The 12516-nt window shown below is 38.0% G+C and overlaps 1 protein-coding gene across 1 annotated transcript in view; it reads left to right on the forward strand.

Moving 5' to 3' along the window:
• Positions 1-2700: 2700 nt before the first annotated feature.
• The window catches only part of Mettl14 (methyltransferase like 14), a 55088-nt gene continuing 45272 nt past the window's right edge, over positions 2701-12516 (forward strand). Inside the window, exon 1 of the mRNA XM_083142054.1 lies at positions 2701-2809. The gene's annotated coding sequence lies outside the window, so the exon portion shown is untranslated. The remainder of the gene's footprint in view (positions 2810-12516) is intronic.

Genomic DNA, 12516 nt, shown 5'->3' on the forward strand with positions numbered 1-12516 from the left:
ATCTCTGGAAGGCGGGAGGGGGTACGTTCTTGAATGAGAGAAGGAGTCAACTACTGGCGATATTAACGAATCGTTTCATCTGCGGAACGTTCTACAATATAATGAGGATATAAATATGCGGATTCAATTTTTCGATTGATCTGTACAAAGAATCGGTTAATGAGATTTCAGAGGTAAGTGTGACAATTCATACAGTCGATTGGTGATCAGATCAGTCAGCGTCCTCTGATTGCTTTATAAGATATAGTGATTCGAAAATGAAGACATTGACGACAGCAGAACTTCCGGGGCCTCAGAGTAGTGCTAGCTCGGTTCGAGGGCCGAAGAGATCAATGCCCCTCTCTCTCTCTCTCTCTCTTCTCTCAAGTGAATATTTCATCAGTACCGGATATTAAAACAGAAATAAACTGCATAGATCAACTGAAAATCAAAGTTTTGAGTGATGATTTAGTTTTGCCAGAACTAAATTTCGTATATGCAGTCTGAGAATTTCATGATATAAAAAAATACATTTGTTTAAGCCTACTGGGTTCGAAACACATTCAAACACTTAACTATCATAAAGAGACAGCTGAAAATTTTATGAATGTCGAGAAGAAAAAGCAGGAAGATGTTGCATATGTAGACATTTTAGGTGGAAATTGCAGGCTCTACCAGGATCCAAATCAGGGCTCTACCAACTGAGCCACCTAGTCATCCTTGACTTCAACCGATTTTTCGTTAAAATGTCTACATAGTACATGTCCTGTGTATATCAAATCGTAAGGTGATGCCTGTATAGTGAACAGTACAGAAAATATAGGAGAGAGAAGAAAACTGAGGAGCATTATCACCGGTTGAGGATATTTTTTTCTGTGGTCAACAAGAGCTACTACTTCGAGGTGACAATGACAGTGGCCTAATAAGGGAGATTTCACACCGTGTCGCCTGAAGATTAGTTTGTTTTTTTTTAAAAAAAAAATGTGTCCGAGATAGAGAGAGGCGTGCCCAGGATATTCGGAAGGGAGAGGGAGAGGGGTTACGCATACTATTTTTGGTGGTCAGTCCTGATTTTGCCATTTTTTCCCTGTCTTTGACGTTCCTCTTTTTTTTAAATGAATACTGGGTCAAATGGAGTTATTACTTCACCAAACCTCCCTTCGGCACGTCACTGGAGATAAATGAGTAAGCATTTGATCATAGTGGGAGACGAAACATTAGGTGTTTTTGGAACGGAAGGGTTTTCACTGTGCATTAATTGTTTCGTGATCCACCTGTATTCGAGAAGACTTCCTTTGTTTTGTGCCGATACATGACAAGACAGCGGAAACTGTGACAGGCATTTTTGAACACTTGTGAGTGCTAAGGCCTGAATCTGAACAATTTGGTGGGTTTCGGCTTTTATAAGAGCTGAAAAAATGGGAGGACAAGACACGTTAGTGGTGTTCAGGCTCGAATCAGAGAGTAATATTCGAGAGCTGTCTGCGTCCAGTTCGCAACCCACAATTTGAATCTCGCGTCTATGCTCGCGTTGTCGAGTGGATTGTCCATCCCGTGCATGTGTAACAGCTTCGTAAAAACACTCAAAGATACCATAGATGTTTTTATGCCTGATGAGAAGAAATGGACAAACACACATACTGAGATGGTTCCAGCACACAATATTAATGCATGGAAACAGAGGAGTCGAGTGGTAAAAAATGTTTCGATTTCACGTTCTGATTAAAATGACAGCCTTACAATGGCAACGATTTGAGAGATAGTTGTTCCCCATTTTTTATTTTTTTGCCTCAACATTATGGCCTCTTAATGTTAAGCCTTGGCTACCAAGAGAAAGTAAACTTTCCTTGCAACGCCCTCCGCACCCCCCCACCCCCGGTTTTGGAACCCAATTGCCACCTCTGGTCTTAAACACACAATTGTGAGGTTCTTACTATACCCCTTAAAAAAATAGTGTTGAGCCCCCCCCGAAAGGAATTCCTGGATACGTGCCTGTATGTCTGGCTTGTTTCTATCCCCTTCTCCCATCTTTTATCGCGTCTGCGTCTTTAATATCGCTTCTCCCTTAAAATGCATATTTCTTATAATGACATATAAAGATGTATAACACGACTTTTTGGGTTTTCCTTGGTAAGAGTCTAGTTTACGTCCTTTTCCTAAGGAATACGTGTCATATATCGTTGGAAAGGTTATTTTATAAGGAATTCAACAAAGTAAATCCCAAGGCGAGGAAAAGTTTCCTGGATGAGAAACTCGAGAAAAACTGATGTTGTCCGGATATGAGTGATTGAATGTACTGAGGACATTTTTCGATGATGAAGCACATATTTAGGGGTGAAATGAGTGCTAATGGAACCTAACCTAACAGGCCTAACCTAACCTCGTAGGCATACCTCGTTCCCGTGAATGGTTAGTGACAGAAAGTGTAAAAAGAAAAACTTACTTACTCTACGGATGCCGGAGCGCCGGCTGTCTGCTAGCATGGTTTTGTCAACGAGCAAGAAGGAGTGCGCAAGAAAGACGTAAACGGATAAGAAGGAGTGGGCAAGGACGTAAACTAGACTCTAGCCTTTTCCTTGATTTGAAAATTTTCTGGGCGCACCCACGGTTATTATTAATTAATTATTTTGTGATCAGATAACTAATCTCATCATGCCCCGTATTACGTAGATATTTTACGAATGCACTACAAGCAATAATTATTGAACTACCTGACAACACTGATAGAGTTTAACATGGCGGTGTTTCATGTATAATAGTCTAAAATGTAATTGAAAGAACGCCGCAAGCGTCAAGGTCTTTACAAAAGTGATATATCACTCGGTCGTAGGTGAGTGCGTAAAATATTCTGAAATCTCTTTTTTTAAAATATAATGCTTCAATTAAAGATATGTTTTTTTTAAGAAAATAAGTCTAGAATTGAATATGTTGGAAAATGCCACAATCGCTTCAGAAACCTCAGTATTTTCAGCAATAGACAATGCCCCTAATATACATATATACTGTACATATTTATTTTTTTCTGATACTTTAAAGTTCCCTGTGCATATATCGCCACTGTGCCATCAAGGCACATTTAGGGGATGTGGGGGGTAGGGCCCCACACATAGTAGTTATCATAATAATATTTATTTGCGTAAACCTGTGATACATAGGCATTGATAACGTCAAGGGTAACATGTGGAGTATTGAGAGTTTAGTCTACAAATAGTTTACAATACATGATTGTTAAGAATGATATATCCTAAAATGTCACATTGAATTTATAATACACAAAAGGAGATGTTACTGTACAGAATTTCATACATGAGTGCATATATGTTTTAAACAGTACAAACTAATTTATAAATTTAAAGTTAAAGTAAATAATAATGAATAAATATGGCAGAATTAAATATGATAATAACTAGAGGTATTGTCACACTTTTTTGATATCTACCATTTCAGAGGTGATGTGATCAGCATCACGCTCTGGCCACCTTTGCTTCCCAGGGTTGCCCCAAGGTACCCCCTTGATTTGAGGTTGGGTTAATCCCAGAGCTGCTTTATGTGGGAACAAAGCTAGAAAAATTCCGACCTTAGATCACCCAACCATGGTCTCCTGCATGCCAGTCATAAGACTTTTTTTTTTTGTTATAAAAGGAATACCCCTATGCGGTAGTATACCTTCTCAACTTTCATACACATCAATTTTCACTATGTTCTCAGTTTTCTCATGGACAAACACAAACATCCATGTCCTAGCTGGGATTCGAACCCAGGACCCCTCACAAGACCAACGTGCCTCTTTACTGAAACTGCTGGTTGAAGTAATAGGCCAGTCAACAAGGGATGATTTTGGGGTCCAATAAGGAAAAAAAGGAGCGATTGCAGAATGTATAGAATGTCTCCAATTTTGTTAATATTTGGTATGCTAACTAAATTTGGCCTTCTAATCACGAATGTGTTGTTAAAATTTGGGTGTCACGCCTGGAAATCGCAAAAAAAGCTGATGTAAGTTGAGAATTTTTTTTTTAAAGCTGAATCACGTTGTTTTACGAACAAAATTTTAACTAAGCTTGCCTAACCTAACGTTACCGGAAATGGTTTGTGGTGCTATCCATCAATGGTTTGTGGGGTTACCCGTGCATGGTTCATGGCAACATATATAGACGTAAGTATACAATTTTTTCACGTGACCCCCGCATTTTAACAACAGATTCGTGATTAGAAGGCCAAATTTAGTTAGTATACCAAAAGTTAACGAAATTGAAGACATTCTCTATATTGTGCAATCATACCGAAAAAAATTAGGGAAAGCTGGAACAAATTTTGGTATAAATTTACAATACTGGAAGTATCTCAGATTGCTTTCAAATTCGGCATACTCACTAATTTTGGCCTCGTGATCACGAATCTGCAGTTAAAAATTGCCGCTCATGTCTAGAAATTGCAAAATTATGTGCAGATATTACCGCTATGATTGTCAATACACTAATATGGTAGCCATGTTTCATGATGTGAACAAGTGAAGTTCACTATTCATTACGCTGTCTGAGAAAATGGAGTCTTGCATAAGGTGGAAAAAATGTTTGCCCCACAAACCATTTACGGTAAGGTTAGGTTAGGCAAGCATAGTTGAAAGTCAGGGTTATCATAAACATAGTTATGAAATGCTAATCATGGCAAAAAATAGTTGTTTTCTTCATAAATCAATGGTGTTTACTCCGTTCACGGACCCACTTATTTCGGCTTATTTTGCAATTTCTAGATGTGACTGCCAAATTTTTACTGCAGATTCGTGATTACGAGGTCAAAATTAGTGAGTATGCCGAATTTGAAAGCAATGGAAGATACTTCCGGTATTGTAAATTCGCTCCCAAATTTTATTATCTTCCTAAAAGGGTTCTTAACAACATATTATTTTTGCACCCCTTTACCACCCCAGATTTAGCTGCCATCTTTGAAAAATGGCACTCAAAATCAGTTTTTTTTTTCCAAATATCTCGCTTGGAAAGCACTTTACAGCAAAAGAGGTTATGATGAAAAATAATCTACATAAAATTCTCTACAAAAAAGGTTGTGCATTTTTGTTGTAAGAAGCACTGTTAGGGTGCTTAAGGAGCAAGTAATTTCACTTATTTTTCTCCACTCTATTTTGTAAGAGCAATAGACAAGAAAACTTTCTTACATGGTAACTTATTTCTTATTATAATACCTATGCTAAATGTATGAACCATGGTAGATCAGTCTAGTCGACCTCCGTGGTGGAGTGGTTTTCACAGCAGGCTGCAATGCCAGGCATCCTGGGTTCGAATCCCGGCTAGGACATGGATGCTAGTGTATGTCCGTAATGAGAAAAACCTAGAATATTAGTACAAAGTAATACGTGTGAAAGTTGAGAAAATGGTGAATGACTGGGAATACTTCTGCATAGGAGTATTCCTTGTGAAAAAAAGAGTCGTTAGGGCATCTGACCACCACGTGAGAGACCTGGGTTCAATCCCCAGCGGGGAAGAACTGAGATTTTTTCCACCTGTTCAAGCAGCTCCAGCACCCAGACAGCATCGTATAAAGTGGGTACCTGGAGGAAACTGGGGGTAAAGGTAGCATGGTGCTGATCACATCACCCCCACCTTCGGCCGTGCTCAAGAAAGTGTGGGGCCCTAACTCCACACCACCCAACTCCAAACTCTGCATGAGATGGAACAGAATTGCAAGGAGGGGGGAAAACTATTGTAGCTATTAGCCGTTTACAGGAGCTTGTAGTGCGTCGCACCGCCCACTCACTTTATCCCCTTCTCTACTATAATGTGCATGGCCTTGCTCCAGATATTCCCCGGACAGAGTATAGAACAGTGTAAGTTTTTGAACAGGTCAATCTTTGCAATGTTCACAGATCACTGAACACTTTAGCCCAATTTTCTACAGCTACAAGGCCCCTTGTGGAACCTTGAAGGCGTTCACAGAATATAATGCGAACAAACTCTGGTGGTGCAGCTTCCTTGTCTGTTGATACCATCTGTGAAACTTTCAGAGAGTGGTTCAAAGAGGATCATAAAGAGAAGGCTTTTTGGTTTTCCACATCCCTACTTCATCAGCTACAATGGATATGGGACAGTTTGTACTCCGAATAGGTCTTGTGGTATTTTAGTAAAATATTATTTTAAATAAAAACTCTGGATCAACTGGATACAATGCATCTCTGATTTTCAGTTCAGAAGTGACTGATCCAGTGATTATCTCTTATTTCATTCAAACTTGACATTTGCCAAATACCTACTCAACATTGAAGATATTCCAACATCATGAGCAGCCGAAGGATTGGTTTTCTTGTTTCCTGTTAATTCTGTAATTATTGACTTTATACCATCAAAACCAGGGAATGGTGGGTGAGAGAGAATCACTGTCAAAAGAACTGGAAGTCTTTGCTTATCCCTTGATATAAGAGACTTTTGTACATCGACATGCAGCTCATCTATTTTATCTGTGAACTAGTAGGCATGCCAAAAATCCACTTGATTAGCATTGAGTCAGTCACTTCTCTGCCATCTCCCACAAATCTTCATGGGGCAAATCACGGCTCAGTCGTCATATCAGACCAGATCAGAGACCAAAACTTTTGTGATCGTGTTTTTGTGGTTTGATTTATTGTTTTAAGTCTACTTTATGCACGAATAGGCTAATCGAGACTGGACCCACAGGTCAAAATGGACTCCAAACCACCAAATGTGCCTCCACCGGGTATTGAACCTGGGACTCCTCGATTAGATTGGCGTTTTATTGTTAAATAGCCCTTTTGGACAAAGTCAACATGTTCCTTATGAAGATACATTGACTTTTCAACTAAACATATTATCTTCCGCACACACTAAACTGGCATGGTGCAATGCGGAAAGAAGCTTGTTTACCTTTTTTTTTACCTTTTTACACACTAAACTATTTCCTATAAAGTACTGCATGCAATGATAAAAGCAATTGAACCATAAATGACATTCTTAAAGAAAGAACAAATGTAATAAGTCCAGTTTTATAGAAGAGATATACTGCAAAACATCATGTAACAGGTGCTTCCTAGAGTTCCGCGCTTGCAAAACGGGGTGGGAAAATAACCTAAACTTTCTCGCTCATATAGCACCCAAACGAAGCATCCTAGAAGAAAAATGCACAACATTTTTTGTAGAGAATTTTATGTAGATTATTTTTCATCATAACCTCTTTTGCTGTAAAGTGCTTTTCAAGCGAGATATTTGCAAAATATCTGATTTTGGGCTCCATTTTTCAAAGATGGTTAAGAACCCCTTTTAGAAAAATAATGAAATTTGTTCCAGCTTTCCCTAAGTAGTGTATATTAGTCGTTTCAACGCAGTACTTAGTAGGTATGCCTTTTTTTTATCAATCGAATATCACTTTTTGACATATTTTGACAATTTTTTGTCGATGTTTTAGCGTTTAGCGATGTTTTAGTACAAATTTTCACCATACTCATTTTTTTCCACTCGTACTTGGTAGGTATATTATGATCTTACGTGATACAACTTAACCTATCCTTTTTTTACGATTATTTAATTTTTTTTACGATCCTAAGTGATATAACTTAACCTATCATTTTTTTTATTTATGCACTGTTTGAACGTTATTATTTGAGGATCATATTTTGTAGGTATTTTTTTTTTATCAATCGAATATAAGTTTTTGACATATTTTGACAATTTTTTGTCGATGTTTTAGCGTTTAGCGATGTTTTAGTACAAATTTTCACTGCACTCATTTTTTCCATTTATACTTGGTAGGTATATCACGATCTTACGTGATACAACTTAACCTATCTTTTTTTTACGATTTTTTAATTTTTTTTACGATCCTAAGTGATATAACTTAACCTATCGTGGAACTCGCAAACACCCACTCTACAAAAATTCTACTATATGATCTTTCACTGGCTAAGCTAACCTACAAATAGGAATTGGCAGCACTGACTTATAAACCCACTGGGTCTTCTTGGCATGTTTTTTCATGATGTGTTGCCAGGCTATTGGACATCTTGGCGTATACAATGTATATATTTTGAGAGGGGGGTTATAGCTTTTTATGCTGTACGAATACTAAAAACTTGACAGTGACAACCAACAGAGTAGGTAAACCTACATCCAGGAACTGGCAACACTAGTTTCTGACAGTGAATTTGAAATAAAATATTAAACAAAATACATGAGTAAGCACTGTGATTACAAATAGTACCAGTGTTATGCCCCCAACTCCAACTGGGCAACTGGGGGAAATAATTGTACAACAATTTGTACCTAATTGTACAATACTTGTACCTAATTGTACAACATATACACAGACATAAAAGAGAGAGCCTTCCTGTAACTTACCTCATGTACAATTTATATGTTTTTACAACTGTGAAAAGAAAGCATATGTGTTCTGTATGCACACATTTATTCTTATTTTTCGAAGTTGAATGAAAACACGTGTTTTTACGCTCTCGTAATACTGACCTTGCCCCAGTGATTTTAAATTGCTTCCATCCGCTTTTTTTCTGTGTTATTTCCGCATGCACGCAACATTCGCTTTCAATAGACAGAAGGAGTTTTAGTATAGCAGGCTCCGAGTTTTACAATTTATTAAATTAAACAATAATTTATGTAAGAATATACTTGTACTTACCGAACACAAAATAATAAAAAGCACATGTGAATATTTGCGTGTGTTCATGTTATATGACGGCTGAGTAAAAAATAATGTTGACGCCCCGAAAGATAAAAGTTCCCGGTTCGACATCAGATGCATGCAAATTTTATGTTTTGCTCTCCAAAATCTTGATTTTTATGTTTGTGCTATTTGTCATACAGCAGAGGAGAAGAGGGGAGAGGGGAGGGGAGGGGGTACTATTAGCGCCATCTATTAGCAAACAATAGAAATAAAAAGTAGGGTCAAACTTTTTCAACACCCAAAAATTTTAAACGTCCTTGCTTAGTAATACGATCTAGCTGAAGATGTTTGAAGGAGTACTCTTAGTCGACGAAGCTAATTGCTAGGGCCCATATATTGCTAAAATGTTCTTTAATTTACATATTTCTCATACCGCCATATGTTGTTCTAGTTGACTTCTTCCAAAAAAATGCTAATTAGCGAGAGTTAATTAAGCAAGGCAAGTAAAAGAAGCAAATAGGACAATATGTGGTGGCGTGGAAATATGTAAAAATTCGATAAAATTCGAATTAAAATTGGGGGACATTTTGCAGTTTTTTCCTATAATATACAAAACATTTACCGTACATAATTTTTTCTATTTACAACAGTATAAAATAAGAGGAATGTGTGACAATATCCATATTAATTAGGAAGGTATGTTGTATGCTAGGTTAGCTAATTGTGTCTTCTACAACTTTACTGTATAGAGGAAAGATGGAAAAAAGAGAGCTCTACAAAAACTAACGCTCTTAACAATATTGAACGCCCCGTGAAAATTACATATAAATAAGGCATAAGCGTATTATCTGCTTTCATGTCAGATTTTCCCGACCTGTGAGCTGTAGTGTTTAGGTGACAAGCGACCTGCTGAAATATAATACCGTTGACAATATTGAACGCCCCGTGAAAATTACATATAAATAAGGCATAAGCGTATTATCTGCTTTCATGTCAGATTTTGCCGACCTGTGAGCTGTAGTGTTTAGGTGACAAGCGACGCACTCAAATATAATACCGTTGACAATATTGTACGCCCCGTGAAAATTATATATAAATAAGGCATAAGCGTATTATCTGCTTTCATGTCAGATTTTGCCGACCTGTGAGCTGTAGTGTTTAGGTGACAAGCGACGCACTCAAATATAATACCGTTGACAATATTGAACGCCCCGTGAAAATTATATATAAATAAGGCATAAGCGTATTATCTACTTTCATGTCAGATTTTGCCGACCTGTGAGCTGTAGTGTTTAGGTGACAAGCGACGCGCTCAAATATAATACTGTTGACAATATTGTACGCCCCGTGAAAATTATATATAAATAAGGCATAAGCGTATTATCTGCTTTCATGTCAGATTTTGCCGACCTGTGAGCTGTAGTGTTTAGGTGACAAGCGACGCGCTCAAATATAATACCGTTGACAATATTGTACGCCCCGTGAAAATTATATATAAATAAGGCATAAGCGTATTATCTGCTTTCATGTCAGATTTTGCCGACCTGTGAGCTGTAGTGTTTAGGCGACAAGCGGCCTGCTGAAATATAATACTGTTGACAATATTGTACGCCCCGTGAAAATTATATATAAATAAGGCATAAGCGTATTATCTGCTTTCATGTCAGATTTTGCCGACCTGTGAGCTGTAGTGTTTAGGTGACAAGCGACGCGCTCAAATATAATACTGTTGACAATATTGTACGCCCCGTGAAAATTATATATAAATAAGGCATAAGCGTATTATCTGCTTTCATGTCAGATTTTGCCGACCTGTGAGCTGTAGTGTTTAGGTGACAAGCGACGTGCTCAAATATAATACCGTTGACAATATTGAACGCCCCGTGAAAATTATATATAAATAAGGCATAAGCGTATTATCTGCTTTCATGTCAGATTTTGCCGACCTGTGAGCTGTAGTGTTTAGGTGACAAGCGACGCGCTCAAATATAATACCGTTGACAATATTGAACGCCCCGTGAAAATTATATATAAATAAGGCATAAGCGTATTATCTATTTTCATGTCAGATTTTGCCGACCTGTGAGCTGTAGTGTTTAGGCGACAAGCGACCTGCTCAAATATAATACTGTTGACAATATTGTACGCCCCGTGAAAATTATATATAAATAAGGCATAAGCGTATTATCTGCTTTCATGTCAGATTTTCCCGACCTGTGAGCTGTAGTGTTTAGGCGACAAGCGACGCGCTCAAATATAATACTGTTGACAATATATTGTACGTATATTGTATTGTATAGGAGACTAGAAGCATATAATTTGGCGAAAAAAACCCAAATAAGATCATAGAAAATAGTTAAAAAAAAAGTGAACAATTATATTTTGCATTGCACAGCATTAGGTATTAAATAACATACCCCCAAAAAATCTCTGCATTATGCGTTCTGTAAAAAATTGCCCTACGTGCCAAACTGCTGTGTCAAGTAAACATTTTCAAAGGCACTGTCGTACTTGTGTGCCGGGAAAGCGAATATGTGCGACCAAACTGTGCTCTAAGTGTTGAAAAAATATTTCTATTGCCAACTTCAAGTTGTTGTTTTTTTTTTTGACGTATATATATTATTATTTTTTTAACAGAGGAAGAAAGTCCGTGCTTCGGAAAACGCGATGATGTGCGTAATGATATCTTCCGTCTCCTGCATAGACTTGTACCAATCTACTGTGTACCATCTTCTTCCCTGCCTTGCCTCCTCTAGTTCGTCCAACCTCTCGTCCAATTTTTCCCCTGCAGCCGAAAGCAGAATGTTGAGATCACCGCACCTCAGGCCGCTGATCCCCCGAAGACGGTCCTTGAGAACCATTTCACAAGGGATGCGAAATTCCGGCGTTGTTCTTGCTATGATTACAAGTTTCCCTACATCTCCGTTTACTATTTTTTTTGAATATTTTAGATAGTAGCTCGGGTGGCAAATCAGTTATACGAGACATGTTGTTATTATTATTATTTTTCACTTTATGTTATTTATATACCCTACCCCAATTTTTGTTTCGTGTTCATGGCGATGGTGGTAGAGTGCCACACACGTAAATTTGCCGTTGCGTAGAAACGAATTTTCGTTTCGTCTCCCTCTCTCTTAGCATCATGTGTTCTACCCTGCTCGATAACCTTCGCTATTGTTGCCACATTGTTATTCTATTCCTGGACACACTCGCGCAAACATTATTGAAAACAATTGAATAGCGCTCCAGCTCGCGGTTCCCACCGTTCGGTAGGGACGCTAATGTGGCAATATAGCACGGCGTAGTGCTTGCTTTTTTTATGCAGTGCATGTTTATTGGCTAGCTAGTAACTAGTGTTGCCAACTGTAATAATGAAGCACTATTTCTGTCATGGAAGGGGAAAAGGCAGGTAAAGTGGCGGTGAGTTTTGTTGGATTGGAAGCACCATATTTTTATTTTATACTAAGTATTTGACCGGTTTGACGTTGTGTGCGTGTATTGCGTGTGTGTATGTAAAAGTGTGTGTTTGCTAATGAACGTTAAATTCCATAATGCCTCCAGTTCTGTCGAAGTTGAAATCAAAAACCTTGCATAGCCAAGCTCGGGAAATTCTAAGCAACGTGCACGAGTTCATGAAGGAGGAAGCCAGTCATGGTGTTAGCATCCCAATAAAGCATTTTGGCAAGAGAGCAGCGAACAGCAGCAACAAATTGTTCATATTTCATAATTTTGGAATTATTCAAAATAAATAAATTATGTAGCTCCAACATCATTTCAACTCTGGCTCCGGCACGTGTTCTTGTAGAAATTGCATAGAGGAGGCTGTTATTTTTGCTGCTTAATGCGATACATATTGTTTTTTGTGTTAAAATTGCCATGTTTTGATGGGTGATAAGCCTA

This window comes from Lepisma saccharinum, chromosome 20 (assembly GCF_977018435.1).
Source record: "Lepisma saccharinum chromosome 20, izLepSacc3.1, whole genome shotgun sequence".
NCBI lineage: Eukaryota > Metazoa > Arthropoda > Insecta > Zygentoma > Lepismatidae > Lepisma > Lepisma saccharinum.